The 18,679-nt window shown below is 46.7% G+C and overlaps 1 long non-coding RNA gene across 1 annotated transcript; it reads left to right on the top strand.

Moving 5' to 3' along the window:
- The first annotated feature begins 13,138 nt into the window (after positions 1 to 13,138).
- LOC128790425 (uncharacterized) lies at positions 13,139 to 18,431 on the top strand. Its single transcript, XR_008431750.1, has 3 exons — positions 13,139 to 13,609; positions 14,895 to 14,981; positions 16,312 to 18,431. It is a non-coding gene; the product is annotated as an uncharacterized LOC128790425 (long non-coding RNA).
- The last annotated feature ends 248 nt before the right edge of the window (positions 18,432 to 18,679 follow it).

The raw sequence follows: 18,679 nt of genomic DNA, 5'->3' as shown, positions 1-18,679 counted from the left end.
AAAACTCATTTGCCGCTCTGATGGGATGACAAATTCAGAAAATCTCTCTGGTGGGTGGTTGCTCTGTTCTCAGTCCCTCTGGCCCAGGGAAAGGCTGCTGGCCCCAGTAGGCCACAAAGTGCGAGCTCTCGGTGTTTCCCCGGGTCCCAGTCCGGAGCAGGTTCAAACAGTTCCAAGAAAAAGGAAAGGAAAGGAAAAAAACAGTCCAGGGAAAACTTCTCTGCCTCAGCTAGCTAAACTGACTAAAAAGCAAAGGAGGGCCCTGTTCTGCCCCATCCGTGCCCAGACAACACAACAGTTCTGTGTTCCAGCAGAATGTGGAGCAGTGAGTGCAGGCTGATAACAAAACTCCGTGCTTCTTCTTCTCCCCGCCTTCGCTCTCACAGCCAGTCTTGAAGGCACAGAATATAACATCCAGCATAAAGAGAACACACGACTGGGGATACAAGCATCATAACGTCACCCTAGGGCATTCCACCCCTTATCCCCGTCAACTTATATCCTCAACTTACTACCAAACATCATGCATTTTATTCACGTAAAAACTTCCATCTGTCCCACTCAAAAAATTACAAGCAACACCCATCATGCCCCCGTCACGTCCCCACACCAGACCACTGCATCCAGACCCCAGACTTCGGAGCTGCAGGATTCCCCACTTTCTTTTTACTCACTCCAACTCCATTTTTCACTTGCTCAGATCTTCAACACTTACACATTTCCTTCTATCTCATGTCTGTGTGGTTTAAGGTACAGACAGTGGCAGTAACATCCCGCAAACAGTGATATTGGCATCTGAGTCTCACCCCACAATCAGATCTCCCTGAGGTACACATCGTGTTGTTCCATCTCTGCATTATCCACCACGTGCAATCTGGTCCCTGGGCAGAGACAACGCCATGAATGAGTTTGTACTCGAGGCAGAATTGATCCACGCTGTCTTCCCTAACAAACCTCTGACATGTACCACTGGGACTTTGTCTCCTACATTCAGGGACTCAGAGCGGGCAGGACCTGCTCGGTTGGTGGAACCTCGTGTGTTAACTAACCAGGTGGCCTTTGCTATATGCTGTTCCCAATTTTTGAAAGATCCCCCACCCAATGCTTTCATGGGTTTTGAACAGTGCATTGTAGCTCTCCACTTTGCCTGCAGCTGGTGCATGATAGGGGATACGGGACATCCACTCAGTGCCATGTTCCCTGGCCCAGGTGTTGATCAGGCTGTTCTTGAAATGAGTCCCATTGTCTGACTCAATCCTCTCAGGGGTACCATGCCTCCAAAGGACCCGCTTTTCCAGGCCCAGGATGGTGTTATGGGCAGAATTGTGAAGCACAGGCTAGGTTTCCAACCATCCCGTGGTGGCTTCTACCATGGTGAGCACGTAGCGCTTGCCTTGGCGTGTCTGGGGCAGTGTGATGTAGTCAATCTGCCAGGCCTCCCCATACCTGTACTTGGACCACCACCCACCATAGCACAGGGGCTTCACTCGCTTGGCCTGCTTGATGGCAGCACGTGTCTCCCAGTCGTGGATAACCTGAGAAATACTGTCCATGGTTAAATCCACCGCTCGGTCTTGTGCCCACTTACAGGTGGCACCTCTGCCCTGATGGCCTGAGGCCTCCTGGGCCCATCGAGCTAGGAATAACTCTCCTTGTCTTGCCAATCCAAGTCTATCTTTGCCACCCCTATCTTTGCAGCCTGCTCTACCTGTTGATTGTTTTGCGGCTCTTCATTAGCTCTACTCTTGGGGACATGAGCGTCTACATGGCGAACCTTCACAGGTAATTTCTCTACCCTCCTAGCAATGTCTTTCCATTCTTCAGCAGCCCAAACTGGTTTTTCTCTACGCTGCCAGTTAGCCTCTTTCCACCTCTCCAGCCATCCCCACAGAGCATTGGCTACCATCCACGAATCAGTGTAGAGCTAGAGCTTTGGCCACTTCTCTCTTTCGGCATTGTCCAGGGCCAGTTGAAGGGCTTTGAGTTCCGCAAGTTGGCTTGATCCCCCTTCTCCTTCAGTGGCCTCGGTGACATGTCGTGTGGGGCTCCATACACTGCTTTCCACTTCCAATTCATCCCTACGATGCGACAGGAACGGTCAGTGAAAAGAACGTAGCGTGTTTCTTCTGCTGGCAGTTGCTTGTATGGTGCAGCTTCTTCAGCCCTTGTCACTTCTTCTTCATCTGTGACACCAAAATTTTCACCTTCGGGCCAATTTGTAATTGCTTCCAAAATCCCAGGGCGATTCAGTTTACCAATATGAGCGTGCTGCGTGATGAGAGCAATCCACTTGCTCCATGTAGCACTGCTGGCATGGTGGGTGGAGGGAACCTTTCCTCTGAACATCCACCCCAGCACCGCTAGTCAGGGTGCCAGGAGGACTTGTACTTCTGAACCAATCACCTCTGAGGCAGCTTGGACTCCTTCGTAGGCAGCCAAGATTTCCTTCTCTCTTGGGGTGGAGTTGGCTTCAGACGCTCTGTAGCTTTGACTCCAAAATCCCAGTGGTGGGCATTGAGTCTCCCAAGGCACCTTCTGCCAAAGGCTCCAGGACAAACCATGGCTCCCGGCTGCAGAGTAGAGCACATTCCTCACCTCTGGTCCCGTCCTGACTGAGCCAAGGACGACTACATGAGCGATCTCCTGCTTAATTTGGGCAAAAGCTTGTTGCTGCTCAGGGCCCCACTGGAAATCTTTCTTCTTGTGGGTGACCAGGTAAAGAGGGCTCAGGATCTGACTGTTCTGAGGAATATGCATTCTCCAGAAACCAATGGAGCCTAGGAAAGCTTGTCTTTCCTTCTTATTGGTTGGAGGAGACATTGCTGCGATCTTGTTGATGACATCCGGAGGAATCTGACGCCGTCCATCTTTCCACTTTACTCCCAGGAACTGGATCTCACAAGCTGGTCCCTTAACTTTGCTCTTTTTGATGGCAAAACCAGCTTCCAGGATGATGCGGATGATTTTCTCTCCTTTCTCAAACATCTCTGCGGCTGTGTTCCCCCAGACAATGATGTCATCAATATACTGCAGGTGTTCTGCAGCCTCAGCCTTTTCCAGTGCAGTCTGGATCAGTCCATGGCAGATGGTGGGGCTGTGCTTCCAGCCCTGGGGCAGTCGGTTCCAGGTATACTGCACTGCCCTCCACGTGAAGGCAAACTGAGGCCTGCATTCTGCTGCCAGAGGAATGGAGAAAAAGGCATTGGCAACATCGATAGCCTTGGAATGCAGCTTGTACTGGAGCTCTAACATGTCTGGCACAGCAGTGCTCAGCCGTGGTGTCACTTCATTCCATGCACAGTAGTCCACTGTCAATCTCCATTCTCCTTCAGATTTAGGCACAGGCCAGATGGGGCTGTTGAAGGGTGAGTGGGTTTTGCTGACCACCCCTTGGCTCTGCAGCTCTCGCATCATCTTATGGATGGGAACCACAGCATCTCAAGTTGTTCTGTACTGTCGGCGATGCACTGTTGAAGTGGCAATTGGTACCTGTGTCTCTTCTCCCTTCAGAAGTCCTACTGTAGATGGATTCTGGGACAGACCAGGCAAGGTGTTCAATTGCTGGACACCCTCTGCCACTGCAGCTGCTATCCCAAATGCCCACCTGAATCCTTTTGGAGCTTTGAAATACCCACTTTGGAGGCAATCTATGCCCAAAATACGTGGGGCCTCTGGGTCAGTCACAATAGGGTGTTTCTTCCACTCATTTCCAGTCAGGCTCACATCAGCTTCCACTAAAGGAAAATCCTGTGATCCCCCTGTCACACCAGCAGTAGAGACAGATTCTGCCCCCGCATGTCTCGATGGGACTAATGTGCATTGCGCACCAGTATCGACCAAAGCTTTATATTCTTGTGCTTCAGATGTGCCAGGCCAAGGAATCAACACAGTCCACAAAACATGGCTTTCCCTTGCCTCTACCTGGCTGGAAGCAGGGCCCCTCTAAGCCTGCTTATCCTTCTTCCTTTGGGCACATGTCTTGGAGGTTCCTTCATGGGGTTCAGACATGTCATCATCATCATCATGATCATACGTGGCAGTTCAGCTACGGGCAACTGGAGCTGCTTTCCTTTTCGTGGTGAACCATATAAACCAAAACTCAAGGACAAAGACTCTCTAACTAGTCCAAGTTAGAAAGTGGTATGTTTATTAGACAGTCCCCGAAATGCGTGACCGTGCCACACAAGGATTTTTGCCTTCTAGAGGCTCACCGCCTAGTCCACACACACCTCTTGGGATCAGGTAGTTACCCGCAGGCCATACACACTGCAGCAGCTGTCCTTCCTCTGATGGAGCTTCCCAGGACTCCAGATCTCTTGTAGGCTGCTCTCCGAATATCCTGGGGCTGTTCTTAATACCATTGATGTGAGCTGAGTCTTCCGCCCACTCTTGGGATTCTCTCATTGGAAGACAAACATTTTCTGGCTGGCTTCATGGAGAGGGAGGCAAAAGAAGGCACCCTTCAGATCGAAACAGTAAACTAGGTTAATTCAGGTGTTAAACAGGTTAACAAAGTGCAGGGCTTGGCAACCACTGGCTATAAATCCTCAGTTGTTTTATGAACAGCTCTTAACTCTTGTACTATTCAGTATGATCCATCAGGCTTTTGAACAGGTAAAAAAGGAGTATTGAACTCAAACTGACACTCTTTTCATAGCTCTGTCCGTAAAAACATTTTCATTACTTGGCTAATCTCTTCTCTGTCTTCCTTCTTTAAGGGATATTGTTTAATTTTTAACTGGTTCTTTCCCCCTTTTTAAGCTTAACTTGCAGTGGGGGTGCATTCTTTGCTCTCCCTGGTATATTAGAAGGCCACACCTCAGGAGATACCTGATCCATTATTTTCCTTTACTTCCCAAATAATCTCCCTATCTTTTGTTTTCAGCTGCTAGACAAACCTATAAATGCCCACTTGTTTTCCAAGTTTATATTTTGATCGTTTGCAAAAATATGCTCTTTCAGATTGGCCAAGTAGCTCCCCTTACCATGACATCATCATCGGTTATAGACATTAAGGCTTTATTTCACACTGAGTAAGTTGCCCCCATGTCTACTAAAAATTCCATTTTTTTTTTATAATTTCCACTTTTCTCAAATGTTATTTCCTTGCTCCTCGTGATCAGTTGCTACTAAAATCCTTATAGCTCTCTAAGTAGCCTTTGTTTCTTTAAAATGACAAGGTGCCTATCTCGGCCTTCTCTACTTAAATGTCTGTGTATACCACAACATTTTACGCTGAATACAGAGAAAACAAACCCAGGGTTCACAAGGGGAGCCCTTTGAACAAGCAACCTCTACCAAATTCGGACTCCTCTGATTTGTAATTTTATAGGACATTTCAGTTACTTATTTTTACTCACTCTACCTAAACTTTGACAAAATTTTACAGTCCTTTCCTAGTTTTTTCCTGCACAATCCAATCTTCAAGTACCAAAGTGACTTTGAAGACACCAACTTTAAAATCGTTTATCTCCGGTTGTTAAGAAGACACCATGTCCCCAATACCCACTGGCTTCCTGTTCAGTTAATTTGATTTGATCACCACCAGTGAGGGACACCCGGAAAACATATTCTGTTTCTGATTCATGTGGAAGGTGTACGTATTCCCTTTTCAGCTTAGCTAGCTCGGTGGCAGTGTTTAGTTGTGATGGTATGTGTTTGGTTGTGATGTGAGGGTCGAGATCATCATCACTGAGATAGTTATTCTCTCTTTTAATCAAGGGTCTCAAGTGATGGCAGCAATGTTCCCCACAATTACTTGCTGCTTCAAGTTCTTGATGAGGATAGATTTTTTTAATGTGAGGAGTTTCCTTCTCCTCAGGCTCTGTAGAGGAATCAGCATTATGTGATTTGTTAACATATTCCTCTGTTAAGGCAGCTCGCAATGCATAGATCACATTTTTTGCTTCATATAACTGTTTTTGCAAAATTTCAACTAGATTTTGAAGGGAGTCTATTATAGCATGTTCCTCACTTCTTCGCTCGAAGCGATTTTCTGTAGCTGCCATGAGACAAGCTCCCAAAACTGAGCCTAAGATAGTTTTATTTTTGCCCAGTTTGAATTTTGTTTCATGTTGTAATGAACACACTCTATCAATAGCATTTTCTAAGTTAAACCAATTACTCTGTGCCCATTTTTCTCCTTCCGTAGAAGGTTTGGCATTGTGTTTGGCTAGTAGTGCATAACATTCAGCTTTAATTTCAACACTAAGATTATCACTCATTTTGTGAAGGGACCAAAACCACAACAGGGAGGTACAAACTTAAGTTACACAAAACTACACAGCCCTCGCTGTGTCGCCCTTCGCTTCCCTGGGTGGGTGAAAGGACAATAATCTGCCTGGGAGGCTCTGCTTAGTTTCTGCAAGTTGTCCCTTCCTTCCCAGACCAGATACACACAACAACAACAAAACAACAGTGTCCCGCCTTTTGCACTAAGGGATCCTTTGTGAATTTCCAAAGACAGTGTGGATACCTTTTCACCTGCAACCCTTCTGTCTAGACAGAAATCCTGTCTGTGACACCAATTTTAATGTCATGATCCGCTTATTGCGAGGTGTCGTGATGGTTCATTTAACCGATACCAAAAGTGCAAAAAAGGCAAACAACAAGGGACTATCAGTTAATCACAAGAAATGCACCTTTATTAGGGGCCAAACCAGTAAATGCGATAGTGGGGATCAGAAAGGAGGTAGAAGGATAGAGAGAGAGAGAGAAGAGGGGTATGGGAATAGCTACCAACACAGGCGAGATCCTCAGTGGTCCGGACGATGGGGATCCGTCTGTCGTGTCGGGGAAGTCTTCCAAGTTCTGGTGGACTCGGGGGTCCAGTTATAGTCCACAGAGGAAAGAGGGAAGAACAAGTGTAACAGTGAAAGTCCATTGTAATCGCCACGAGGGAACAAGTGAGTCCACAGAAACCACCAAAGCAAGACAAATACAAATGAAGAATAAGTCCATTGAAATTACTGAAGGGAAACAGGTCATGTCATTAGTGGTCACATCACCAATTTCCCCTCCTGCCTATAGTCGGGGTCTCAGTCTCAGTGCTTGGGAGGAGAGTTCTCATTCTTTCTTTGTCACGGTGGTAAGGAGGCAGATGAGGTGTCTTCAATGAAGGACCACGGGAGTCACCCCAAAAGTTCATTCGGCTTAAGGAACGGAGATCAGAAGCAGGCCACGCATCAGGCTGTCCCGTGCTGGGTCCATGTCAGGTCTTTGCCAAGTCCTTGCCAACTCCTTGCCAAGTTCTTGTCAGGCCTTGTTTGGAACAGCGAGCATGACGGTTCAGTGGTTGCACCTGCACTGTGTCCTGTTGTAAGCCGGAAACTGCAGTGGGGGAAGGGATTCTTTCTCGTGGCAATCGGAAGGCAGAATGGAGAACGAGGGGCTTCAGACGGCCTCTTATAACATCTCCCACAACGTATCAAATGGCCTTTCCTGACCATGCATCTGCTATACAGGTCACTATTTAAAACTGTTTTAATTTTTAAACCTACTGTTTTGTCCGGAGTTTTAGTAGTCAGGGGTCCTTGTCTGCTCCTGGATGAACAGTCTGGGCAGCGGAGCCCACTCTTCCAGGAACACCCTGGGGTCGCCCCAAGGGGGTCCACAACCTGGGCTGGTCTCACAGCAGAGCAGAGGCTCCTGCTGCCTGGCTCGCCAACTGAATCATTAAAACCAAAAATCACAGACAAAAACTCTCTAACTGGTCAAAGTTAGAAAGTGGTATGTTTGTTACGCTGGTAGGCAGCACCATGGGGATTGTCCTTGAAATGCGTAACCGCGCCACACAAGGGTTTCTGCCTTCTATTTATTTCCCAAAATAATACATATGCGCAACCGCAGCACCTCCCATCTCCGCTTTGTATTCAAATGAGGTTATTAGTCCTTCATGCGTGCGCAGTTCTTCTCTTGAATTGGATCGGTGGTCTCAAATTGGGCCAGTGGTGCCAGGGAGGAAGTCAGGAAGGTCTTCATCAGGTCTCTGTGACCCTCTGGCATGATCCAAGGCCCCCTGTGTTATGGTTTGACACTGGCGCAATGCTAGTGCCCCCATGAAAATACACTTTCCCAAATAAATGCTGTGAGATGTTATCAGGAACAGAGTAGAGCAGGGTTAAGCTTAATAACAAAGGGAAAAAAAAAAACTTCATTAAACTACTACTACAGAAGACACATGGACTAAATCCAGGATGAAGACTTTTTAAAACACCCTTCTTCTTCCCAATTTCTAAAACACCTACTATGAAACATTACCCGGGATTCCTGATCAAATTACCACCTTTCAGATAATCAATACTCAAACTATTAAGGGAGAGAGAAGTCTCTCTTGCACCACAGACCCCCCAGGACACACAGTTGCCACCTCCTGTGTTTCCCTGTCACACATGGCAGCCGCACGGAGAAAATCTGCCAGTGTGACACTCTCTTTTCTGTGTCACAGTGTTCTCACCACTATGCATGGACAGACTGCTCATAGGGCTCTTTTAAGGATGCTTTGCTATGGACTCAAAGATATAACAGTCCAGCTTCTCATCCTGAGACTACAGTCCCCCCCATTTTTCCTTGGGGCTGAGGGTCTAAGAACAGAGATCATCTTCTTCCTGAAGACAGAGGGCATCACCATTCCCTCCTCAGCTTTCCTCTGTTCTTGCCATTCTTTCGGTGGTGGTTGCTGAAGCAGGTCTCCTTGGGTTACTACTGCATCCCCCTAAAATGTAGTCTCTATTGCAGGAGATTTTGGTTCAGTCTATGGCTAACAAGAAAAGTCAAGCCAAAAGCTACTTCATCATCTCCTCCCACTTGAATATTTCTTCTTCTAACATCTCAGGTCCCGGACTGTCTCTCTTCCACTACAAATAGAGGAAGAGTAATATTTTACAAAGCCCTCATTTCCTGGAAAGGGTTAAAAGTTCAGACTCCCTGGACGGCTGAAATCTCTGTCTAGCATCCCGTCTCCTATGCTGGGCATCATCCCCCCCCCCTTTCTCTTTCTCCTCTGCTGGCAAATTTCCAGGTGCCGTCAGGCTCTCTGTCTCTTTCCCTCTGGGAGCGGGGGACAAAGGCATCTCCGATTCTCTCCACCCTTCCATCCGCAGGAGCTGGCTCGGTTCCAGACCTTCAGCCCCTCGGCCTACCTGGACAAGGCCGCATGGCTTCCCCTCCCCCTCCCAGCCCATGGCTGGGCTGGGGAGAGTCTGCACTCTCTGACGACCGGAAGCAAAGAGACCGTTCCCCTGGGAGTTCTTGCTTTTAACCCCCTGTGTTCTCTGAGGCGTGTCCATACTTTCAGTGGTCACTCCAGGTGCCAATATCCAAACCTGACCACTGATTGGTTTGACCCAACTTCCTAGAAAAAAATTCACTTCCGTGTCAAACCACGACACCCTGCTTCGTGATGGACTGACATAGGGTCCAGGTGCTGGGCATTGTTCTACTGGTTTCAATATGTTCCTGTTCACTTTCTCCACTTCCTTCTACAAACGAGCTTGTAATAGAACAATTAGCTTTAGCTTAAGCATCTAATCATCATTAACCTATCGCTGGTGTATCTAACTTCAATATGAATTGGTTCTAACCATCAGCTAAAACCTTAACCCTTTAAAATCAGGATTCACAGGCAGATCCAATTCTAGTGCCAAGTTAGAGCGTATCAATACCCCCGGCTAGATAAACATGCACAGCCCAACATCCCCAGGGCCGCTCCTCCCATTCCCCCACTGGAAGGGAAGAGGCAGAGCCAGCCCCACCCTCTGTGGGATCCCAGGTGGAGCTGACACCTCTCCTGATATCCCCCAAGCCGTGGAAGGCCCAGGCTAGGAAACAGGGACGTTTCCTGGCACAAATGATCACGAGATATCCCCATCATCATGAGCCACCCCCCAAGACAAGGTGCAAGTAACCCTCTGAAAGCCCAGAACAAAGGGTCTGTCACATTGAAAAATACTCCAGCAATGATCCTGAATCCATCCTGATATGGATAAGGCAGGGATGTCTGGATTTCAGAACCCCCTGTGACACCTTAACAGCAGATAAAACGCCCAGCTTGCCAAGCACTCAAAAGTAGGTACTTGTAACTTTACTAACAGGATGTGATTTCAACTATTACCTACCAGAAGCTGTGTTACAGAGCCTACACGTCAACTTTTCTCCAACACCAACTGAAAGGAACATTGCCATGGTCCAAAAACTGTTGGAACATCCTGGCCTGCACAAATTGCTGCAACAGCAGAAGAAGACAAGTCAGAAGGCACTGATCAGTGTCCATCACAATACAGAAAAGGCACGTCATGTCCTAGAAGAAATGAAGAGGGATGGAGAGAATCACGGGCAGGAAAACTTGCTTGGATGGTCCCCAAGTGCCACAGGCTTTTCCAACCTAAGCTACATCCTGCAGTTGTGATACTGGCACTAACTGGGATTGGGTTTGTGTCAATAATTGCAGTGGATGTAAGAGTGTGGTACCTAATCCAGCAATCATGAAAACAAACTTGTCCAGAAATACACAGGTTGAAGGAAGGAAAAGCAATGTGGGGTTTTTTTGCGCCAGAACCAGATGCTGTGTTTTTGTTCATAGATACCACTTGGTTTTAACATTTTGATAAAAGAACTGATTGGCTCCAACACTGAGCCAAGAGCCACCACAGAGACTGACTCAGAGAGGTGGGTATAGGCTTTATGTGGCGCTGGCTACGTGGGGGATTGCTCCTCTGTGAGAAATGGATTTGTAAAGGATTCTCAGAAGCTGGCTGAAAGCTCACACCGTCCTGTACATCTGTATGCAAACTCTGAGATAAGGTGTGCGGACTTAGGAAGGCCATGGAATCGAGATGACATTGTTGAGAGAGAGATTGAACTAGAAACAAGTTTCAGAAGGTGGCCTTGCAAAAAGACCAGCTATTTTGAGAACTAGAACTGTGAAAGATGCATTGTAGCAAGACCACATGGGGTAAAATAATAGGTGATTGTTGTTCGGAGTGTTAGCAGCATTGTGTGGCAAAAGCTAATAGGCTGAAGAACATTTCTAAGGTATTGCAAGCAGGAAATAGGGTGGCTTCTTATAGAATGGTGTTAAGCTTTACATCTCTTATGTCTCACCCTTCTACAAGACTGGTAATAGAATAAAATCTTTGAAAAAGCCTCTCAGTTGCCCCGTCTCTGTAGAGCTAGGATTTCCCAACGCTCCTCCTAACACACACACCCAGCACATTGCACAGCGCAAGATATGGTTACATTTTGTGCATATTTATTACATTCCTTGGTTAGGACTGGTTATACAAATTACTTCTCCGAGGTCATTCATATCATTAGCATACGTGATGGCAAATTCAGTGTACTCTGGTGGTCCCACTGCGGAAGGCTCCGAGTCTTCCACAGGGCTCACTGCCATGAAGGCCGACAGTCTCATTCTGTCTGCACTTATCACCTTTCTTTCTGAAGCATGCACAGTCCTTTTGTTGGCTGCTCCAATGGTATCAACATGTTCTGTTCCTCTGATCTTAACAAGGAACCTTCCCTTTCTCTTAGCTTCAAATGGCTAAAGTGCATCTTGTTCCTTAGGCTTCTGCTTAATATTTGCTGACCCTTTGTCATGGTTGGACACTGGTGCAATGCCAGTGCATCCATGCAAAGATATTTTTTCCAAATGAATGCTGTGAGATGCGACTGGAAACAGAGCAGAGCGGGCTCGAGCTTAGAAATAATAAAAAAAAAACTTTATTAACCTACAACTCTAATAAAGGACACCCACAGAATTCAGAATGAAAACCTTCCAAAACATTCCTCCGCCCCCCACCCAATTCCCACCAAAACACAGTGAGACAAAACCTTGGATTCCCGATCAAGTTACCAGCCCTCAGATAATCAATTCTCAGTCCATCAAGGGAGAGAGGAGTCTCTTTTGTACCATAGACTCCCCCAGGAAACACAATTGCCACCTCTTGTGTTTCCGCGTCACACACGGCACCACCTGGAGAAAATCTGCCATCGTGACATCCTCCTTCCATGTCCAGTGCTCTCAGCACCGTGCATGATGGACCGAGACTGCTCATAGGGTTCCTTTGAAGGATGCTCTGCCAAGGAGCAAAGAACAACAGTTTCTCTTTTTGGGACAACAGTGCCCCCCATTTTCTCCTCCCCTGGGGCCAAGGGTCTCGAGAACAGAGATCTTCTTCTTCCCTGAAGACTGAGGGCACCACCACACCCTCCTCATCTTCCTCTCCACTCCTGCCACTCCCTTGGCATCACTGCAGCAGGTCACTCACACTCCAGCCCTGGCAGTCACTGCAGCCGGTCGCTCCCTTGGCTCAAGCCATTACATCCCCCTAAAATGCAGTCTGTGTTGCAGGAGGAATTGCTTCCGTCTATGGCTATACAAGAAAAGTCCAGCCAAAAAAGACTAAGCCTGCCTATCTTTGTCTTCATTCTCTTAATTTTCTCTTGAACATTTCTAGTGAAGGCAAGTTTTCAGCAGCTCTAAGTGTTTACAAACTAATGAGTGAGTAAATAAACTCAGCATTAATGTGCTTTTTATTTCCAAAGTGAATTGGTGCTTTTTTGTCTGCTGAAGAGAAGAAAATGTCTTCCCATGGTGTTCTGAAATCTCATCATGGGAAGCAGTGCCACAGCTGACTCTTGCTGTAGCATTAGTTTAGGTTGGATATTAGGAAAAAGTTCTTTATGGAAAGGGTTGTCCAGCCCTGGAACAGACTGCCCAAGGCAGTGGTGGCACCCCCATCTCAGGGTGGGGATTTAAAAGCTGTGTGGATGTGGCACTTGAGGACATGAATTAGTGGTGGAATTGGTTCCAACCCAAATAATTCTATGATTTTACATTTAGCAGAGAATGTTTACCATTAGACCTGGAATCTCAGACATTCCCACAGCAGTAATCCAGATGGAGATGTGTAGTTAGCCGCATGAGTAGGGAAGACCTCTGAGGAGGAGAAGATGGTCTTTAGAATCATGGTATTTGAAACTTTGGAGACTTAGACTTGGATGTTTCTTTGATTGCCAGCTCAGGGAAACATTATCTTTGGGATCTGTTTCACTGTTTTCAGAGTAATAGTATGAGAGAAAAAAAAAAAAAAAAACAGAAAGAAAGCAAGAAAACAGAACACTGCTAGAGAACAAAATCTGCTCTGTATGATTGCTTAACTTTGCTAACTTGTGGCAGCTTGAGTATTTCCCTTAATCAGAGAGAGCTGATAGGAATGGACAAGAAAAACCAGACCCTTCCATATCTGTGGGCATGAACATTGCTGTCCACAAATAAGTGTTTAGGTTAAGACTACCCAGAGACAAGCAGCGTTGGATAAGAAGTCAAAGAAATACCAAAAACATCTCCTTGGTACTGGAAGCAAAAGTGTCTTGAGAAGGAAAATGGAATAGCATTCTACTAATAGTAATTTGCATGTTAGTTCATTTACTTGTACTAAAAACGATGCCAGTCACGTGCAGCCCTGCCTCCCTGGGAGGATGGAGCACTGGGGGGAGTTGGGGTGTGGTAATTAGCCAAGTTTTCCTGGGTATCCAGACTGATCCCATTGCTCCGTGTTCTCCTTCTGCTTCTAGGATGGTGCATCGATTTAGACAACTGGATGCAAAGGTACTTCTGACCCAGATTGCTCTGGGGAATGTGATTCTCTCTGGTAAAGCAGGGGGTGTGCCATGGCAAGGAAAATGAGCCTCCCAGAGTCGTGTGCAGTCTTTGTCACTGTCACCAGGACCCCATTTTAAGTGGCCTTTTTTGCCGTGCTCTTTTGATTCCATACATAGGAGTGTGTAGGGTGTGTAGTGATTAGGAGAAGAGGGAATGGTTTTGAACTTAGAGCAGGATTAGATGGGATAACGGGATGAAATTCTTGGCTGTGAGAGTGGGGAGGCCCTGGCACAGGGTGCCCAGAGAAGCTGTGACTGCCCCTGGATCCCTGGAAGTGTCCAAAGCCAGGCTGGATGGGGTTGGAGCAGCCTGTGTACCTGCCCACAGCAGGGGTGGAACACAATGAGCTGTAAGGTCCCTTCCAAGCCACAAGAGCTTCATATTGTGCAGGAAAATGAAACAAAGACACTTGCTTAGCACTGGAGGAGTGTTTCTCAGTATTCCTTGTGGGATGGAATAAAATAGAAGTAATTTCCATCTTAAACTGCAACATTCAGCTGTCTTAACAGGTCCATGAAACACCAGTGGGAAGAAGGGGTGTCACATACTTTTCATGTCCCCATCCCAAAGGTGTCTGTCAGGTTTAGCTTCTGGTGCTGTTGGCATGGGGTAATTAAGCAATATAAAGCTACCAATCTACCAGAGAGCACATGATGAGAATTGCCATACAAATAATCTTTTTATGACTGTGATGTTGAAATGGGTATGTGTGTCCACAATGGGTATTTTCTGAGGCTTGACTATCTTTTTGGCCTCTGAAGCGGGGAGTGGCTTTGGTATGAAGCACAGACTTTTTGAGAAACTCACAGGTGAAAAGACCCACATATACTTCAGAGTATTTTTGGTTTTTGGTTGCTGTCAAATAATTTAGATTGCAAAATAATAGGTTGCTTCCCAGACTGAAAGGGAAGTGGTGAATGAGTCTGTGGCTAGTGATGCTTCTCTTGAAACTGAAAGGAGATCTGCTAACCTTAATTCTCTCCTGAAAAGAAATACCCATCTCTTGCTCCTCTGTTCTGCTAACTGCTGGTTAACTCACTGAAATACAGAGGCATCGGGGCTCGCTGTATTAATCGCCCTGATGAACACTGTCATTGGGAGTGTCCTCTCGGGCACTCTTGCATTTGGTGTAATACTTGAAGAGGCAATTACTTGTTACCTTCATTAGTCATTAGCATTGCTTTCCTTCAGCTAGATGGACTTTACAAAAATAACCTCTTTTTTTTTTAAGCTCTCTGATTTGAAAGGCCTTCTGAAAGAGATTTCCAGTAAAATTAAATGAGTGCAGCTGAAATTCAAGAGCAGCTACTGGAGCAGGGTAAGCCCTCTTTAAATCCATTCTCTGCCTTGAAAAAGTTACCAGCATTTGTGGTGTTAAATTGGTGTGTCTTTGAAAGAAGAGCTAGTATTAATTGCTGATGGTTGTATTCATATTGTCTGATACTGGGGAAGAAAGGAGACCCGAATTGTCTTCCTCATTTGTGTTTTTCTTTCTGAAAAATACAGGTTTCCATCTGGGCTTTCTATCAGGTTTCGGCACTGTTTAAAACACTTTGTTTTGCTCGCTTGCCTCTGAATAACTGTGACTAACCCAAGGTTATTTTAGTTGTCTTTGTGTTGGAGGGCCTCTAGAAAATGAGGAGCTGCTGTGCTGGATCCTTTACCCTTGGTACCTTCTAACTCTGAAGAGCAGGCAACCCAAATAGAAAAGACACAAGTGAGGGCAGGAGTAAGGTTTATTTTTCCACTATCAAAGTGGGGCATTAGGCTGGACCGCTGTAGCCTTCTTGTACAATAAGCTGCAGTGTGAGGAGTTGACCCAAAGTCTCAGGTGCAGCTGAGTGTCTGGTCATCAGCCTTGTGTCCTTTTGCCTCCAGTTTCAAGAAAGAATTGGCTTGGATCCCACAGAGGGATGTGAAAGTCAGACAGAATACTGATGGATGCAGAGAACGCTGCCATCTTTAGAGACAGCAGGTTAAGAAGTGTAACTGTTGAATGGGATAATCTGGAACAACTTGATCAGCCTGGATATTACGGCCTGGCTCCTTCTTCCACAGAGTGGTTTTGTCCAAGAGAACTTAAACCTGTGCCAAACATTCCCCAGTCAGCTCACTGTTTTCCTGGGAGAACTGAATATTCACTTGACCTAAGTTCCATGTAGTCATGAATGACTTGCAACCACCTAATAAAATCTACAGAGATCACCAGTTCCTGGGCTGGTTCTAGGATGTGCTGGACTCCCAAGTTGCCTAAAAACAAGGCTGTAGAATAGTGGAACTCTGGAGGCCATTTAGTCCAGTGCTGCTCAAACAGTGCCAGCACAGATCAAAGGGAGCTGCAGTGTGGCTGGCAAACAGGTTGTAATTAGATACAGTGGGGCAGCCTGGGACAAGAGACAGCAGTTCATGATGGAGCTTGTGGAAAGGCACCTCTCATGATAGATGATAGTGCCTTCAGAAGAATCCTAGAATCCCAGAATGGTTTGGGTTGGAAGGGACTTTAAAGCTCATCCAGTTCTACCCTCTGCTATGTCCACCCTCCCCTGGACAAGGCATCCAGTCACGTGAGCTGATGTTGAGAGGATGAAAGCAAAGCCTTGAGGTGGGCTGGGAGCTCTACTCTCCAATTCTTTCTGTTGCTCACACAGGTACCAGTTCATGAAGAAAAATTGCTCGGAGCTGGCAGTAACCCCCAAGCAGATGGTAACGGAGGCATCAGAGTATCAATGTCTCGGCAGGAGTCAGCAGGATTTTCTTGCTATTTTTATTTTTGTTGATCAAACAGCCCTTTCTGCTTGTTGCAAGGTTGTGGTGAAACGGGAGATGATTGCTTATCTCCTGACATGATTCCTGCATTCCCCAAACTCTTCTCATCTGCCCTTATGTCCACTGGCAGCAATTAGTCCTTGTAAGCTGCTGTTGCAAAACACTCCTATTTCCAAGAGTTCTGCTGCTGTTGCCAAAATCCCTTTGCTTTTACACTTCACTCAAAGGGACCCGTGCATGGGTTTCCTTCAAGCACTAATTGCGCATCTGAATGAATCCATCTCCCTTCCTGTTCTGTCCTGCAGTAGCTGGATCTTGCTTGTTCCTTGCACGGGCTGTCTGTCAGACCTGCTGGGGTCTGGAATGCTGGCATGCCAGAAAGCAATGGATTTCAGCATCATCCCCCCAAGGAAAGCCTTTGGTCCAGCCCTTCATCCCTATTTCAGACTGTACAGGAACATTGTGGACTTGTTCCCCCTCTACCTGGAGCCTTTCAGCAGTGCAGAAGTTCAGCTATTACAGCCCTGCATGGGAGAGACATTAATTCATCTAGGAAATGTTTCTAAAGGCTTTGTGGGCAATCCTTGCTTGGTTTCATTGATGAAAATTTGTATTCTGGGAATGTTTGAATTCATTTGACTTTTCCAATGTGTGTTTGCTGATGTTTGCAGCTGGAAATGGAGAAGAGATTGTTGGAACCTTTAAATAGAGCAGTGCTTGATACGGTGAGGTGGCGCTTTGTGCTTTCTGTCTAAAATAGCAGCTGAATTCTGTCACATTTTGTTTGGTATAACTGAGAGCACAGCCAACTGAAAGCACTACAAATAGCATTTATTTACATGGCAAAGCATTGTATCAACCTTCCTTTCCAGTGTCCAGGAATCATGGAATCATAGACTCACCAGAGGAAAGGACCTGCCAGGATGATGGAGTCCAAGCCCTGGCCCTGCACAGACACCCCAACAATCCCAGCCTGTGCATCCCTGAGAGCATTGTTCAAATGTTCCTTGGGCTCTGTCAGCCTGGGGCTGTGCCCATTCCCTGGGGGAGTCTGCTCAGTGCCCCAGCACCATCTGGGAGAAGAACCTTTTCCTAAAATCCCACCTGACCCTGCCCTGACACAGCTCCAGCCGCTCCCTCAGGTGCTGTCCCTGTCACAGAGAGCAGAGATTGGAGATGTCCTCTGGGAGGAAGCTGCCAGCCATGCTGAGACCTGCTCCCTCTCTCTCCTCCTCTTCTCCAAGCTGACCAAGCCAATTGACTTTAGCCGTTCCTCATACAGCTTCCCCTCCTGTCCCCTCATCATCTTCACTCCCCTCTTTGAATACTCTCTGCAGGCTTTGTATCCTTATGATATGTTCAGAGAGGTTGCTGCTCTTTTCTCCCTGCACCTCATGACCCAGCTGTACTGTATGCTGTGCATGACACCATCCTGGGGGCTCCAGCACTAACAATAGCAGTGGTATTTGTTTACATGTGGAAACATTTCCTGCTGAAAAGTAAAGGGCTTTCACTGATTCACACGGCAGTTAGCTTGCACCATAAATTCTTGAGATAAGATTCCTTTCTGGAAGTTATTTTTCCCATAGAATTTGTCTGCCTTGGATGTGAAAATTGTGCTATTTGTTCACTCCCTTCCTATATAAAACCTGTGGAATCCTTTAAACCCTTCAGGGAAATCCCAAGGACCTTGCCTTGTAAGAATATAGCCTAGAGTCTCCACCTAGGCTTAAAGAGAAGACTTCTGCCATGGAGCCTTGCAACACCATGATCCACCTCAGTTCCTTTCCCCATATGTCCCAAATTCTTGTGGTTTTTCCTTTCCCTGTTTCCTCATTGGTTGTGGTATCTCTGGTGGCCAGCCCTGTCTTCCCTGTAGGCCAATGCCATCAGACCACTGGCCTCTGACCCCTACTTAACCTTGTGCAGAGCACAGGGCCAGGTCTTTGTCCCTGATCCCTTTGGCATGGTGGATGCAATAAACCTTCGCTGGAATACATCATAGACAGACCCTTCCTGTCTTTCCTCCGCTGAGCTATGTGTGTGAGTGGATTTGAAATGGCTGTTCTTGTGGCCTCACTCAGAGCAGCTTCTGAAGGAGACGCTTCAAAGAAGGCTGCAGCATTTCTACCACCCTGCCACGTGGCAACAAAAACCTGCTGTGTGGTTCCCGAAGCTCTAGTGATCTGTTGTTGTGTGAATGTAGCAGTGAAACCATGTTCTGTAAGGCCTGAATTCTGGAGTCAGTCC

The sequence above is a fragment of the Vidua chalybeata genome, chromosome 7, assembly GCF_026979565.1.
Source record: "Vidua chalybeata isolate OUT-0048 chromosome 7, bVidCha1 merged haplotype, whole genome shotgun sequence".
Classification (NCBI taxonomy): Eukaryota; Metazoa; Chordata; class Aves; order Passeriformes; family Viduidae; genus Vidua; species Vidua chalybeata.
Note: the sequence above shows the minus strand (reverse complement) of the source record. Positions and strands in the feature narration are given on the sequence as shown.